General features: G+C 44.5%; 1 protein-coding gene across 1 annotated transcript in view; it reads right to left on the minus strand.

The window, feature by feature from the left end:
- NLRX1 (NLR family member X1) overlaps nucleotides 1-608 on the minus strand; it is a 32,693-nt gene extending 32,085 nt beyond the window's left edge. The window contains exon 1 of the mRNA XM_044282353.1: nucleotides 494-608. The gene's annotated coding sequence lies outside the window, so the exon portion shown is untranslated. The remainder of the gene's footprint in view (nucleotides 1-493) is intronic.
- Nucleotides 609-17,334: the final 16,726 nt, after the last annotated feature.

The following is a 17,334-nucleotide window of genomic DNA, read 5'->3' on the forward strand; positions in this document are numbered from 1 at the left end:
GGAAAAGAAAGCGCCATATGAATTCACATTTACAGTTTCCCCGTTTAATTTAGTGGGGAAGGAATGCAAACACAGAATCCACGTCAAGATCCACGTGTGAACAGACCCTCAACATTCCTCACACCTCTGATTATTTTGGGCGTCTTTGTACTTGGGCTCGCCTTTAAAGGGCAATACCATCGTAGTAAAAAATAAACGCAACCGTGGTGGCACCCTTACATGGACCTTTAAGAGATGTAGCAGAGCTGAATTGGCTTTTTGCAGCGTGGCGCATTGGGATTGCACAAGTACTGGTTGTGCCAAACAACAAAGTCCCCTCTGCTACATCCCTAGCATTACGACCAGTGCAGGCACCTTCCCAGAGACAGGAGAGGCTGCAGCCTCCAGATGTGACAGGAAGGAAAGTTTGTTTGCAAAGATAAACTTCAGACGCAGAGAAGATGTCAGTCTCTTCCTGTGTGTGCCCCTGTGTTGGCATGCACCCGGTAATTACCCGCCGCCTCCGTCCTCCAGCCCGTCCTCTGCTGCCCCCGGTTCTGTGCCCTCCGGCACGCGCGCGCCTCTCCTCCACTTCCTGACGGCTGGGAAATCTGCTGGTTGGCGGCCGCGCCAGAGAGCAGAAGCGGTGCGGGAGGGCGAAAATATTATAAACAGGGAGGCAGGGCCGCGAGAAGATAGGGAAACTGCCAAAATGTAAGACAGTGAGAAGCCAGACACCATGGGGCGTCATTTATCAAACTGGTAGAACTGGCTTAGTTGTCCATAGACAACCAATCAGATCGTTCCTTTCATTTTCAAAAGGAGCTGTCCAAAATGAAAGGTGCAATCTGATTGGTTGCTATGGGCAACTCAGGCCAGTTCTACTTTATACCAGTTTGATAAATGACCCCCATTACGCCTCAGAAAAGCGTCCATAGGGCACAGCGGCCACAGGCAGATTTTATAGGCTGTATTATTCACACCAGGCCTGTTGTATTCGTCACTGTCCGCCCTTGTTGTTTTCAATATAAAATGCGCACCGTACGACACAGATTTTTCCGTTTATAAAGCCACGCCGCAGGGGAATAAAAAAAATGGCATCACCCTTCTTGGATCTTGGTGCAGTTTCCGGGGCCAGATGTGATGCTGCATGACAAAATAACCTCAGGTTTCTGCTGCAGATTTCACGAAAATCCGCCATCATTAGCTTTTCATTGACTTCAGTGGAAAAATGGTGAAGTTTTTTTTTCCACCGTACGGGTTTTTAGTGGTGTTTCCGCCACCAAAATGCTTCTGAATTATATCTCAAGGGCTGAGTAAGAAAACCTTTTCTAAATCTTCTAAACATCTCCAACTCCTCAACCAAATCCTCTTTTAAGGCTCCATTCACACGTCCGTGCTGTGTTGCGGACCCGCAAATTGCGGATCCGCAACACACCCGCCCCCGGCACCCCTATAGAAATGCCTATTCTTGTCCGCAGCTGCGGACAAGAATAGGACATGCTCTATCTTTTTGCAGAGCTGCAGACCCGAAGATCGGGTCCATTCCGTCCCTATAGAGAATGAATAGGTTCGCACCTGTTCCGCAAAATTGCGGAACGGATGCAGACCCATTTTGCGGACGTGTGAATGGAGCCTAAAAACGTTTGTACGCCTCTAAATTCACCATCACATTAGAAATCTGCCACCCAAAAAATGACCTGTTTTCAGCTAGTAATCTGCTCCTGATTTTTGCCATAGATTTTGCCGTGTGAACTTTGCCAGCAGAATCAATTGCTACCATAGGACATTGCTATTGTATCAGTGGGGGGCCGACTCTCGGCTGCGGAGAGTAGCGCGGCCCGCGGCCACAGTACTTTTTAACATCAGCCTAATTTGTGATTTTGTTTCTAATAAGAAAAAACGAATTAAAACAACGTTTTCTATAAAAACTCATCAGCCCCCCCCAGCCATCAGTCTCCAGCACCATCAGTCCCCCCCAATACTATCAGTTCCCCCTCCCTTGGGCCATTAGTTCCTCCTCCAGTGCCATCAGTTCCTCCTCCCTTGTGCCATCAGTTCTTCCTTCAGTGCCACCAGCTCCCCATAGTGCCATCAGCTCCCCCGTGCCATCAGCTCTGCTCAGTGTCATCAGCCCCTCCCCCCCAGGGCCATTAGCTTCCCCCAGTGCCATCCGCCCCCCCCCCCCCCACTGCTATGAACTTCCCCATGCCATCAGTTCCCCCGCCTAGCCATCAGTGCCCAGCTGCAGCTCCAGTAAAATCAAATACTTACCTTTCCTGTAGGGGCGCTGCTAACACCCCACAGATCTTTCATTCTCTTCGTCACGCGCTGCACTGTCCTGACGTCACACAGCATCAGGTCATAGTGCGCGCTTACGTGCTGACGATGTGTGTACGTCAGGATCCAGGGCAGCACGGTGCCGGTGGGTGACCATGTGTGTACGTCAGGATCCAGAGCAGCACGGTGCCGGTGGGTGACCATGGAGCGGTGAGTAATAGCTAGTGCGTCACTCATGCTCCGTGGTCACATGGTATTAATGAATACCCGATGCAAAAAATATGCATCAAGGATTTTTTTTGGGTTGTTACTGGTTTCAGCCCTAGCCAAGAGTCAGACCGCCACCAATCTAATAGGGGTAGCCCCTCAATATTGTAATATTGGAAACCCCTCTAGGGCCCCTATACATATGATTTTGCTCTGGTGTACCATTAAAAGGCAATCACATTTTGTTCCATACTGCATGGCTTTTTTTTTGTGTTTTTTTTTTTCCTTACCTGTGCCTGTGCGCGAGCCGGTCTGAAATGATATGCGGTCTCCGGGTGCAGGCAGTTCCGAGAACAGCCCGATGAAGGCCCCCGGCAGCTGTTCTCGGAACTGCCTGCTCCCGGTGACCACATTTGTTTCAGACCGGCTCACGCACAGGCACAGGTAAGGGCTTACCTGTGCATCGCCGGACTTGTGAGTTAAGATGGCAGCTCGCATGTGTTTGCGGGCAAACACGGCGAAACATGCACCTCTCCAGCCAATCACTGTCTTCAGCGGTGACGTGGCCATAAGCAGCATGTCACTGCTGAAGCCAGTCATTGACTGGAGCAGTGTTTGTGACCATGGCCATGCACAGCCAAGTGTAAACAGAGCAAGGAGGCAGTGGGGGCAGCGCAGAAGACCGGAGCAGCGGGGAGCAGGTAAGTATGAACCTTTTGTTTCAGGGGCCATGCTGCAGGAACTTGTTAAAAACCTTTTTTTCAGGAAAAGTGGCGACATTTCCTTCTATCCTGCCTCCTATTCATAAATCAGCGTTTTCCTTCACTGCAGAGGCCGGAGCTCACTGGTTATTACCGCCTCCTGCTCCCAGTTACAGGGGCCCTGCAATAACCAGTAAGCACTTTCCTTCAGAGCAGAGGACGGTGGTCACTGGTTATTACCGCCTCCTGCCCCCAGCTATAGGTGCCCTGCAATAACCAGTAAGCACTTTCCTTCAGAGCAGAGGACGGTGGTCACTGGTTATTACCGCCTCCTGCTCCCAGTTACAGGGGCCCTGCAATAACCAGTAAGCACTTTCCTTCAGAGCAGAGGACAGTGGTCACTGGTTATTACCACCTCCTGCCCCCAGTTACAGGGGCCCTGCAATAACCAGTAAGCACTTTCCTTCAGAGCAGAGGACGGTGGTCACTGGTTATTACCGCCTCCTGCTCCCAGTTACAGGGGCCCTGCAATAACCAGTAAGCACTTTCCTTCAGAGCAGAGGACGGTGGTCACTGGTTATTACCGCCTCCTGCCCCCAGTTACAGGAGCCCTGCAATAACCAGTAAGCACTTTCCTTCAGAGCAGAGGACGGTGGTCACTGGTTATTACCGCCTCCTGCCCCCAGTTATAGGAGCCCTGCAATAACCAGTAAGCACTTTCCTTCAGAGCAGAGGACGGTGGTCACTGGTTATTACCGCCTCCTGCCCCCAGTTATAGGAGCCCTGCAATAACCAGTAAGCACTTTCCTTCAGAGCAGAGGATGGTGGTCACTGGTTATTACCGCCTCCTGCCCCCAGTTACAGGGGCCCTGCAATAACCAGTAAGCATTTTAACTTACTAGTGGGGAAGGTGCTCTTTGGTTAACCCTTTAATGACGAGGCTTGAAAAGGCCTTAAAGACCAGACACTTTTTTGTGATTTAGCGCAAGTGGTTCAAACAGCTGTAACTATCTTATTTGTTGAGCTACCAAAATAATTTTTGCAGCAATTTTTTATGTGACACATAGGGCTTTATAATTTATTTTTTAGTAGTTTTATTTATGGGAAACTGTACAAAACATTTTAAAAAAAATTTTTTAGCTCCTTTTTCTTTAAATATGCAAACTGTACCCAATTAAAAGTATTATAATTAGTTCCCTATTTTGTGTATACCATTTTGTTATATAATATGTATAGTTTCACGTGAATTGGGCGGTAACGGTGACGGTTTTAACAGCCTTATTTCACCTTAACCCCTTAAGGACATAGGACGTACCGGTACGCCCTGTTTCCAGAGTCCTTAAGGACACAGGACGTACGTCCTGACTTAAAATCGGGATTCCGGCGACACGGGGGTTAATCGGAACGGGACGCCGGCTGAAATCATTCAGCCGGCATCCCGTAACAACGCAGTGGGGGTCATTTAACCCCCCCCCCCCGTGTCGGCGATAGCTGCAAACCGCAGGTCAATTCAGACCTGCGGTTTGCTGCGCTTTTTGCAGTTTCTGATCCCCGCGGTCCCTGATCGCGGGGATCAGAAACTTTAGAGTGCCTAAATTAGATTTTCACCCCCCCCCTGCACGATTTGATGGCGGCAGGTGGTGCAGGGGGGGTGTCGCAGGCGGTGGGGGCGTTGCGGGAGGCGGGCGGTGCGGCAGGCGATCCCCCGCCCGCCTCCCCTTGAATAATCGTTGGTGTCTAGTGGGTTATACCAGGGTGCCAGCACATTGCTGGCACCCTGGTATAAACGGCTGACATCTGTGCAGATGTCAGCCGTTTAACCCTTTCCATACCGCGGTCCGTACGGACCGCTGTATGGAAAAGGTTAACTGTCATCGGTCAGGGAGCTCCCTCCCTCTCCGATCGGGGGGCTGCTGTGTCTTTGCAGCCCCCCGATGGAGAGGAAGAGAGCCCCCAGGCAGCCCCCGAAGCCCCGTCCTCACCCTTCCCCGTCTGCGAAGTTGTGGCAGACGGGGAAGGTTCCCATGGCAACAGGACACCTGCTCAGGCGTCCTGCTGTCCATGGTGCTGAACAGATCTATGCTAAAAGCATAGATCTGTTCAGTGTAAGTAAAATACAGTACAGAACCCTATATAGGTTCTGTACTGTATTATGCAGACATCAGACCCTCTGGATCTTCAAGAACATTTATCACTGAATAAAAATAAAATACACTACACATATTAGGTATCGCCGCGTCCGTAACGACCTGATCTATAAAACGGTCATGTTACTTTCCCGCACGGTGAACGCCATAAAAAAATAAAAACTATGAGAAAATTGAAATTTTGCCCACCTTACTTCCCAAAAAAGGTAATTAAAGTGATCAAAAAAGTCGAATGTATGCCAAAATAGTACCAATCAAACCTTCAACTCATCCCGCAAAAAATGAGACCCTACTCAAGATAATCGCCCAAAAACTGAAAAAACTATGGCTATGGAAACACTAAAACATGATTTTTTTTTGTTTCAAAAATAAAATCATTGTGTAAAACTTACATAAATAAAAATAAAGTATACATATTAGGTATCGCCGTGTCCGTATCGACCGGCTCTATAAAAAATATCACATGACCTAACCCCTCAGGTGACCACCGTAAAAAATAAAAACGGTGCAAACAAAAGCAATTTTTTGCCATCTTACGTCACAAAAAGTGTAATAGCAAGCGATCAAAAAGTCATATGCACCCCAAAATAGTGCCAATCAAACCGTCATCTCATCCCGCAAAAAATTAGACCCTACTCAAGATAATCGCCCAAAAACTGAAAAAACTATGGCTCTTAGACTATGGAGACACTAAACAATGTTTTGGTTTTAAAAATGAAGTTATTGTATAAAACTTACATAAATAAAAAAAATTGTATACATATTAGGTATCGCCGCGTCCGTGACAATCTGCTCTATAAAATTACCACATGATCTAACCTGTCAGATGAATGTTGTAAATAACAAAAAAAAAAAAATCTGCCTTCCAAAAACCGTATGGCATTCCTTTCCTTCTGCGCCCTGCCGTGTGCCCGTACAGCAGTTTACGACCACATATGGGGTGTTTCTGTAAACTACAGAATCAGGGCCATAAATAATGAGTTTTGTTTGGCTGTTAACCCTTGCTTTGTAACTGGAAAAAAAATATTAAAATGGAAAATCTGCCAAAAAAGTGAAATTTTGAAATTGTATCTCTATTTTCCATTAAATCTTGTGAAGCACCTAAAGGGTTAACAAAGTTTGTAAAAATCAGTTTTGAATACCTTGAGGGGTGTAGTTTCTTAGATGGGGTCACTTTTATGGAGTTTCTACTCTAGGGGTGCATCAGGGGGCTTCAAATGGGACATGGTGTCAAAAAAACTGTCCAGCAAAATCTGGCTTCCAAAAACCATACGGCGCACCTTTCACTCTACGCCCCGCTGTGTGGCCGTACAGTAGTTTACGGCCACATATGGGGTGTTTCTGTAAACATCAGAGTCAGGGCAATAAAGATACAGTCTTGTTTGGCTGTTAACCCTTGCTTTGTTAGTGGAAAAAATGGGTTAAAATGGAAAATTTGGCAAAAAAAGAAATTCTCAAATTTCATCCCCATTTGCCAATAACTCTTGTGCAACACCTAAAGGGTTAATGAAGTTTGTAAAATCAGTTTTGAATACCTTGAGGGGTGTAGTTTATAGAATGGGGTCATTTTTGGGCGGTTTCTATTATGTAAGCCTCGCAAAGTGACTTCAGAGCTGTAGTGGTCCCTAAAAATTGGGTTTTTGTAAATTTCAGAAAAATTTCAAGATTTGCTTCTAAACTTCTAAGCCTTGTAACATCCCCAAAAAATGAAATATCATTCCCAAAATAATTCAAACATGAAGTAGACATATGGGGAATGTTAAGTCATCACATTTTTTGGGGGTATTACTATGTATTACAGAAGTAGAGAAACTGAAACTTTGAAATTTGCTAATTTTTCCAAATTTTTGGTAAATTAGGTATTTTATTATGCAAAAAAATTAATTTTTTTGACTTTATTTTACCAGTGTCATGAAGTACAATATGTGATGAAAAAACAATCTCAGAATGGCCTGGATAAGTCAAAGTGTTTTAAAGTTATCAGCACTTAAAGTGACACTGGTCAGATTTGCAAAAAATGGCCTGGTCCTTAAGGTGAAATAGGGCCGTGTCCTTAAGGGGTTAAGGACCAGGCCATTTTTTGCAAATCTGACCAGTGTCACTTTAAGTGGTGATAACTTTAAAACTCTTTTACTTATCCTGGCCATTCTGAGATAGTTTTTTTTTGTCACATATTGTACTTCATGACACTGGTAGAATGGAGTAAAAAAATAAATAAAAAAAATGTGCAAATTTCCAAGTTTCAATTTCTCTACTTCTATAATACATAGTAATACCTACAAAAATAGTTATTAGTTTACATTCCCAATATGTCTACTTCATGTTTGGATCATTTTGAGAATGACATTTTATTTTTGGGGACGTTACAAGGCTTAGAAGTTTAGAAGTAAATCTTGAAATTTCTCAGACATTTTTAAAAACCAACTTTTTAAGGACCAGTTCAGGTCTGAAGTCACTTTTGTGAGGCTTACATAATAGAAACCACCCAAAAATGACCCCATTCTAGAAACTACACCCCTCAAGGTATTCAAAACTGATTTTACAAACATCGTTAACCCTTTAGGTGTTCCACAAGAATTAATGGAATATAGAGATACAATTTCAAAATTTCACTTTTTTGGTAGATTTTCCATTTTAATATTTTTTTTTCACTTACAAAGCAAGGGTTAACAGCCAAACAAAACTCAATATTTATGGCCCTGATTCTGTAGTTTACAGAAACACCCCATATGTGATCATAAACTGCTGTACGGACACACGGCAGGGCGCAGAAGGAAAAGAATGCCATATGGTTTTTGGAAGGCAGATTTTCCTGGACTGTTTTTTTTACACCATGTCCCATTTGAAGCCCCCCTGACAGGGCCGGTGCAAGGATTTTTGTCAACACAAGCGAATCTACATTTTGGCGCGCCCCCCCCCCCATCCCCATCCCCATCATTTCACATTTCTGCCCCTCATGATTCATATCCATTTCTTGCCCCCCCCCATCATTTCACATTTCTGCCCCTCATGATTCATATCCATTTCTTGCCCCCCCATCATTTCACATTTCTGCCCCTCATGATTAATTTCCATTTCTTGCCCCCCCATCATTTCACATTTCTGCCCCTCATGATTCATGTCCATTTCTTGCCCCCCCCATGTGCCAATATCATAGTGCCATCCTCTCCCCCTGCCCTCTAATGGGCCAGTATCAAGTGCCTCTCTCCTCCCCCCTCCATGTGCCAGTATCATGGCGCTAATAGCAGTAAAGTAGCAGTCCGGTATTTAAAAAAAAATATAACACTTTTATACTTACCTCCATGTCAGCGATGCGATGCAGGCCTCTTCCTGTGTTCCCACCAACCTCTAGTGTTGAAGATTTGGTGCTCATGTTCCTGTTTAGCCTGTCTTTCAGAAAAGTTTATGATGGGATTCGAACCCATGACCTTCTGTATCAAAGGCTATACAGCACTTACCCACACAGCTATGAGTGCTGTATAGCCAGTTACCTTAAAAAATATATATGAGACTTCTACTGTAGATAACTTTGATACCTAGTGTGCAACCATACACATGACAGTTGCCCCAACACACCCAGCTCTGCTACATCCATACACAGTGTGCTGGGGCAGCTGTCATGTGTATGTACACTAGGTATCAAAGTTATCTACAGTAGAAGTCTTATATATATTTTTTTATTATTATTTATTTATTAATTAACTAACTAACTAACTAACTGGCCATACAGCTCTCATAGCTGTGTGGGTAAAAGCCATGCATCTGATGTGAAAGGTCGCGAGTTCGCATCCCAGGGGAAACTTTTCTGAAAGACATGCTAAATGAGATTTAAATACACCAGGGTCTCGTAGCTCAAAGTGTGTGTTGCTGCGGCTGCTGCCTCAGCCTGTCAGCTGCGTGCCGCTCTGTGACTGAGACGAGGGCGAGGGGCGGCCGGGCTGCTCGGCACACAGGCTCAGCGGGGTAAATGTAAGTTAGCAAGTTAATTGTTTGCCCCCCCCCCTTCTCTGCGCCCTCAGCTTGGGCTGCCTTATGATAGAGCCGGCCCTGCCCCCTGATGCACCCCTAGAGTAGAAACTCCATCTAAGAAACTACACCCCTCAAGGTATTCAAAACTGATTTTACAAACATCCTTAACCCTTTAGGTCAGGGATGTCAAACTCGTGGCCCTCCAGCTGTTGCAAAACTACAACTCCCATCATGCCTGGGCATACTATAGCTATCAGGGAATGATGGGAGTTGTAGTTTTGCAACATCTGGAGGGCCATGAGTTTGACATCCATGCTTTAGGTGTTCCACAAGAATTAATGGAAAATAGAGATACAATTTCGAAATTTCACTTTTTTGGCAGATTTTTCATTTTAAGATTTTTTTTCCAGTTACAAAGCAATGGTTAACAGCCAAACAAAACTCAATATTTATGGCCCTGATTCTGTAGTTTATAGAAACACCCCATATGTGGTTGTAAACTGTTGTACAGGCACACGGCAGGGCGCAGAAGGAAAGGAATTTCATATGGTTTTTGGAAGGCAGATTTTCCTGGACTGTTTTTTTTACACCCTATCCCATTTGAAGCCCCCCTGATACACCCCTAGAGTAGAAACTCCAAAAAAGTGACCCCATTTTAGAAACTATGGTATAGGGTGGAAGTTTTGTTGGTACTAGTTTAGGGTACATATGAATTTTGGTCGCTCTATATTACACTTTTTGTGAGGCAAGGTAACAAGAAATAGCTGTTTTGGCACCGTTCTTTTTTTCTTATTTACAACATTCATCTGACAGGTTAGATCATGTGGTATTTTTATAGAGCAGGTTGTCATGGACGCGGCGATACCTAATATGTATATTTTTTTTTATTTATGTAAGTTTTACACAATGATTTCATTTTTGAAACAAAAAAAATCATGTTTTAGTGTCTCCATAGTCTGAGAGACATAGTTATTTTCAGTTTTGGGCGATTAAGTTAGGTAGGGTATGATTTTTGTGGGATGAGATGACGGTTTGATTGGCACTATTTTGGGGTGCATATGACTTTTTGATCGCTTGTTATTACACTGTTTGTGATGTAAGATGACAGAAAATGGCATTTTTTACACCGTTTTTTTTTTTTTTTATGGTGTTCACCTGAGGGGTTAGGTCATGTGATATTTTTATAGAGCAGGTTATTACGGACGCAGCGATACCTAATATGTATACTTTTTTTTATTTATGTAAGTTTTACACAATAATATCATTTTTGAAACAAAAAAAGATCATGTTTTCGTGTCTCCATAGTCTGAGAGCCATAGTTTTTTCAGTTTTTAGGCGATTATCTTAGGTAGGGTCTCATTTTTTGCGGGATGAGATGACGGTTTAATTTGCACTATTTTGGGATGCATAAGACTTTTTGATCACTTGATATTCCACTTTTTTGTGATGTAAGATGACAAAAATTGCTTTTTTTACACCGTTTTTTTTTTCTTTTCTTTACGGTGTTCATCTGAGGGGTTAGGTCATGTGATATTTTTATAGAGCCGGTCGATACGGACGCGGCGATACCTAATTTGTATACTTTTTTCTATTTACTTGTTTTACACAATAACAGCTTTTTTAAAACAAAAAAAATTATGTTTTAGTGTCTCCATATTCTGAGCCATAGTTTTTAAATTTTTTGGGCGATTGTCTTAGGTATGGTCTCATTTTTTGCGGGATGAGGTGATGGTTAGATTGGTACTATTTTGGTGGGCATATGCCTTTTTTCTCGCTTACTGTTGTACTTTTTGTGATGTAAGGTGACAAAGAAAATTGTTTATTTAGCACAGTTTTTATTTTTTACGGTGTTCATCTGAGGGGTTAGGTCATGTGATATGTTTATAGAGCCGGTCGATACGGACGCGGCAATACCTAATATGTCAACTATTTTTTACCAATTTTTTTTTACTTTATTTGGGGAAAATGACGTTTTTGTTTATTTTTACTTGAAACAATTTTTGGGGGGGAAATTTTTTCAACTATTTTTTACTTTATTTTTTGGCCCACTTTTGGGGGTCTAATCCCTTTTACAATGCGTTCCAATACTTCTGTATTGGAATGCATTGGCTGTATGAGTAATACTGTGTGTATTACTCATACAGCTTCCGGCCTGTGAGATCCAGGGGGCTGGATCTCACAGGCTCTTCACCGGAAGGCAGCGCCGATGCCTCAGGAAGGCATTGCGCTGCCTTCCATGCCATCGGGTCCACCCTACAGCCCCACGGGGACCCGATGGCACAGCCGCCCGCAACCGCCGCCGCATGTAAAAGCCAAAAACCGCAGGTCTGAATTGATCGCCGACACGGGGGGGGGTCGCGGGACCCCCCTCGCATTTAGCCAAGGTGCCTGCTCAATGAAATACACAGTGCGTACAGGTATGCCCTGTGTCCTTAAGTATTGGGACATCAGGGCGTTTGTAAAAGGTAGAGCTGATCAGAGTTTCCTGATCCTGCAGCTTTGCTCTCCTCTGCTTCAAGCCGCATACAAACTGCACAGCGCAGCTCACCTATCTGAGGAGAAGGCAGAAGCACGGATACACTGCTTTTGCCTTCTCCTTGGGTCTAGTGCTGTCACTATGTAATGCCCCAGAGTGGCATTACCACCTCCTTTTGAGTCCCCCATGTGGCATTAGAAGAATTTTGATATCTGTAACTTTTTAGTCCAACGAGACTGTCTGTTACTCTGTAATTGTTCTAGAGCCGTTGGAAACAGTAGGTTTAAAGAGCACACCAAATGCTTGAAATAACTTATTTATTAACTTCAACTTTTCTTCATATATAACACTGCCACCTCCGCAGCAGATAGTCCATGTACAAACATGTGTTGCATAAAGATTCACAAAATGGCAGTATGCATAAGATGGTGGTTTAACTGTTCAATCTTGTCATTTAACATAAAATGGTGGATATATTTCTCTCTTCAGTATCTGTACTCTCACTTTAAGTTATATAAGCACTTTAGATTCTCTCTGAGAGGTATATCTGAGATTTGCTATTGGTTTGTTTGTATGCAATTATTTGATGATTGATTGCTTTTATGGCTCAGTATGATCTGGTATGATCAGTTCGAATTTGTATGTTTGCAATTTGGATTGCAATTTGGATTGGTGGAACTGTAAGTAAACATACATATAACTGGTTCAGTATACAGTTCTGATCACAATATTAACAATAGGAACATTGTATAACTATCCTAATAACTATCCTAAATACCTATTTTGGCCTCTTGCTTCCATAAAACACAGCTCTTAGTGGAGTGAATGTCTGTTCATCTCCTCTCCTCTGGTGTAATGATTCCAGCTAGGGAAATTTCCCACACAGGCTGAGTGATTTGTCAAGACTCCTGGGCAGTAGCAACAGTTTAACTATATGCTTTCTTTTGTGTCTGTTGTATCATTGAGCTTACCTTACATTCATATAATGAATCTTAAAGGCATATTATCTTTTCTGCTTCTGTGAACACAATATATAACTGTTACATGACATCCAAAAGATGCAGTCACAGTAAATAACTCTGCTTTGTTTTTAACATATAAACATAGTAACTGTAGTAAGGTTATTGGCAGGTCTAGGTGTATAAACATATAAGCCGTATTAGCAACCTAGGACAGGTCTTAGCTGGCCAGCTAAACTTCCACCAAAATTACCTATAATTCTATGTTCTTAGTGGTAGGACTTAAACATGAATTTGAGGAATTTTCCATCAGGTTCTGAACTTCCATGTGTCTTTTAACACTCTCAAGTAGAACAACTAACTTCTGTATAGGACATTCCAACTTGAGTGGAGTAGTGAAACTTTTTCCTTTTTTGTCAAGTTTTGAGTCTCCTATTTGTAACAACACTCTCATCCTTTTGAACTTGTAGAACTTTGGCCAATTTCCATTGACTTCTAGGTAAATCTTCTTCTTTTACTAACACTATGTCACCAACTTGGACATTTCTTCTGGGTGTTTGCCATTTACTTCTTAGCATAAGACTGGCTAAGTACTCTTTCCTCCAACTATTCCCAAACTGTTCTGATAGATATTGAACTCTTCATCATCTCCTTTTAGCAAATAAATCCTCTTTGGTGAACTTGGCAGGCGGTGGCTGTATGTAATCAGACTTAAAGGGAGTCTGTCAGCACATTTACCCCTTTTTAACAGTTCCCATAGCGCTGTAGCCGCAACACAGATGATTAAAACGGTACCTTTATATGTTTTGTGGACTTTTAAAACGGCCAAAAACGAACTTTGATGCATATGTTAATGAGGGCTCGCAAGTGCCCAGGGCGGCGTCCACCGCGTTGGAGCCCAGGCAGCTCTGCCTCTTCGGCTCTTATCCCCGCCCAGCCTCTTCCTCTGCCCGACCATCTGTTTTCTCTCCCCCTCAGCGAGATCCCGCGCCGACGCGATAACTTCCTTGGCCGGGGCATGCGCACTGCGATGCCCATTGCTGGCACGGCATCGCAGTAGCTTATGCGCATGCCCAGACCAAGAAAGTCATCGCGTTGGCACGGGATCTCGCTGAGGGAGAGAGAAAACAGATGGGCGGGCAGAGGAAGAGGACATCTGGCTAGTCTTTCAAGTATGTCATCTTAGAAAGACAAAAAAGGGGGGTCAGCCAGCATATACCAAACCGCAGGAGCACATTGCTATGGCAGGGAACAACATTAAAAGACAAAAACATGCAATGCGACAATTCACTGCAATATAGAGTACAAAATTGCATAATAATAACAAGTGCTACACTATAAGTGAGAGATACTTGGCAAATCGTTTTGTACAAAATTATTTGAGCCCGTCTGCCACACGTCAAGGCGATCTCTGTTAGACGGGTTCCTACACTAAATTCTACCTGTTAGGTGCCATGACGGCTACCATACTCCTCAGTCATGCTCTCCTGACCACCCTGTCTGCCCTGTGGGCTGATTTTAATTAGTATTAGTACATAGTCAGGCCTGCTCCCCCTCACTCACTGAAGCCATGGCACCAGGAGTGAGATAGTTTGTGGACTCCACGTGCAGCGGTGACGCGCGGGCAGGCTGCACAGCAGATAGAGCCTGATGATACTGGGGAGCCAGAGATTACACTGAAGGTGATGTCGGAGCAGCTCCTAACGGCAATCTCCTCATGCCAATCCTCCCTTACATGTAAAATAGAGGAGGTGCGGGTGGACTTGGGTCTGCTGAGACAGGACGTACATCAACTAAGGGAGAGAGTGAAGCAGAGAGAGGATTGTGTGTCGGCACTGGAGGACTACAATAGGCCGCTGGACTCGAGACTACAGGAGGTTGAGAGTGCTGTCGGGCTATGGAGGCAGAAGTGCGACGACTTAGAGAACCGTGCTCGGCGCAACAATGTGAGGATCCTGGGGCTACCTGAAAGAGCGGAGGGGCGAGATCCTGCCAACTTCTTGGAGGTATGGTTTAAGGCCCAATTTCCCGATGCCGCATTCTCTACGGCCTACGCTGTTGAAAGAGCGCACAGGGTCCCTGCCAGACCACCTCCCCCAGGTGCCCCTCCGAGGCCTTTGCTGGCCCGTCTACTAAACTGGAGAGACCGGGACTTAATCCTAAGTCAAGCGAGGAACAAGGGAGCGCTGATGCATGATAATGCTAATGTGTCACTATTCCCGGATTTCTCCGCGGATTTGCAAAAGAAGAGGGCCACCTTTGTTTCAGTTAAGAGACGCCTCAGAGAACTGAATTTGCAGTATTCAATGGCCTACCCAGCACGCCTTCGTGTGATTGATGGGGACAGACCGGTATTTTTCACAGATCCGAAAGAAGCAGAGGACTGGATCTCCAGGCGCCCAAGGCCTCGCTAATTGTGCCATTAGATCGGAACTGCAAGTATTTTCCGGTGTAAATTGCGTAATTTGGGTGCCTTGCCACTACGTTTATATTTATGTTATGGTGCACTCTTCTACCTCACTTGCACAAAATTTGATGTTTTTAGTATCAGACCACTGAGCTGTCGTTTGAATCTGGAGACAGAGCAGGTAAGCTCCTAGCACATATTGCTAGGGCCAACCAATTGTCCCCCCCAGTATTGCGTATACTGAACCCGGAGGGGCAACTGGTGGAATCCGTAGGTGAAATATTAGATGGTTTCAAGTGATTCTGTCAACTACTGTATAGCTCCGCAGTGCATTACACTGAAGGGGAGCTGAGCGACTATATTGCCGAGGTGACTCATCCTAGACTTAGCATAGAGGATAAAAACTTGCTAGATACGAACATATCCTTAGAAGAAATACAGCTAGCTATCCATGACCTCCCTGCTGGGAAGGCGCCGGGCCGGACGGGATCCCTGTGGAAGTTTATTCTAGATATAGCGAGATTCTAAGCCCCCAACTCCTTAAATTGTACTCAGCTGCGCTTCAGCGGCATCAACTGCCTGAAACTTTATACGATGCTACTATTGTGGTGATATTAAAACCAGATAAAGACCCAAATGAATGTGGCTCTTATAGGCCAATCTCATTGCTAAATTTAGACTACAAGATTCTGACTAGATTACTGGCCTCCCGCTTGAACAAAGTGATAACTTCTATAGTACATCAAGATCAAGCTGGATTTATACCTGGTAGGACTACCTCTGACAATATCAGAAGAGCGCAGGTCATAGCACAGATAGGGGCGGCGGAAGGGAGAAGGTGGGCCCTGGCGTCTCTTGACACGGCCAAGGCCTTTGACTCTGTTGAGTGGCCTTTCCTTCTGGTTTATAAGATGGGTTGAAATCTTATACCAGAGACCTAAAGCTAATATACTAGTTAATGGCACCCAATCGGACTCATTCACGCTCCACAGGGGAACTAGACAGGGATGTCCCCTTTCCCCACTGTTGTTTGCTGTGGTGATAGAACACTTGGCCCTACGTATCAGACAGGATGAGTCCTTTAAGGGGATCTCTAAGGGAAATAGAGAAGAGAAGATATGCCGACGATCTCCTCCTGTTTATGGATGAGCCTGAGCGGACTCTTCCGAGTGCAATTGCTGTGATAGAGAGGTTTGGCACATATTCGGGCTTGCACATAAACTGGACGAAATCGGCTATTATGCCTCTCTGGGCACATAACTGGCCGGGGAGCTTTCATAACCTACCAGTAGTAGACCAATTTCTTGGTATTGTAATTACAAGGGACCCTCATGCATCGGTGGCAAGAAATATAGACCCTATAGAACTGCTGTTTATTGATAAGTTCAAGACCGCTTTCTGTGATGGGGAGATTACATTTAGTTAAAATGATATTGCTCCCTAAGGGCCTATACCTCCTGTCGCATGCATGCGCTCCGATTTTCAAGTTTTTTTTTTCGATAGACTGCATTCTTTAACTACTACTTTTGTTTGGGGCAAGGCCAGGAGGAAGCTCTCCTTGAGAGTGCTACAGAGGTCTAAGCTTCAAGGTGGGGCGGCCCTACCTGATTTTTTCTTATACTACTTAGCTGATCAGCTGAAGCATATTGCGCCGTGGGTGAGACAGGGGGAGTTACCCGGGCCGGAGTATTGGCTGAGGGAACATCTCCATCTCTCTACCCTGTGGCCGGTGTTGGAGTCCCCGGGTTTAGTTCCTGGGGGACTACTCCTTGTTCATAAGCTGGCTAACCAAGTGTGGAAGGCTGCCAAATTTAACGCGTATAAAGATCCACCTGATGCTGTTCCTCTCTGGGACAATCATATGTTTCCGCACTTAGTAAACCTTGAGGGATCGACGGTTTGGAAAGGATGTGGGATTTTGTCACTGGGAGAATTATATGTAGGGGGGCGTATTTAGGTCTTTGCAGCAATTACAGGAGAAGTTTGAGATTCCTCATACTCTTTTTTATAGGTACCTTCAGCTAAGACACTCCTTAGACGCGCAATTTAGGGGGGTGAGCCGCAGCATCTCCAAGTATCCCTTGATAGGTGTGTTAAGATCTCAAGGACCTAAGGGTATCATTTCTATACTATATACACAGCTGCTAGGGGATTGCATGTTACTCCAACCATTGGAGGTGGAAGCAAAATGGAAAACCACCATTCCTAC

The sequence above is a fragment of the Bufo gargarizans genome, chromosome 2 (genome assembly GCF_014858855.1).
Source record: "Bufo gargarizans isolate SCDJY-AF-19 chromosome 2, ASM1485885v1, whole genome shotgun sequence".
Taxonomy (NCBI): Eukaryota; Metazoa; Chordata; class Amphibia; order Anura; family Bufonidae; genus Bufo; species Bufo gargarizans.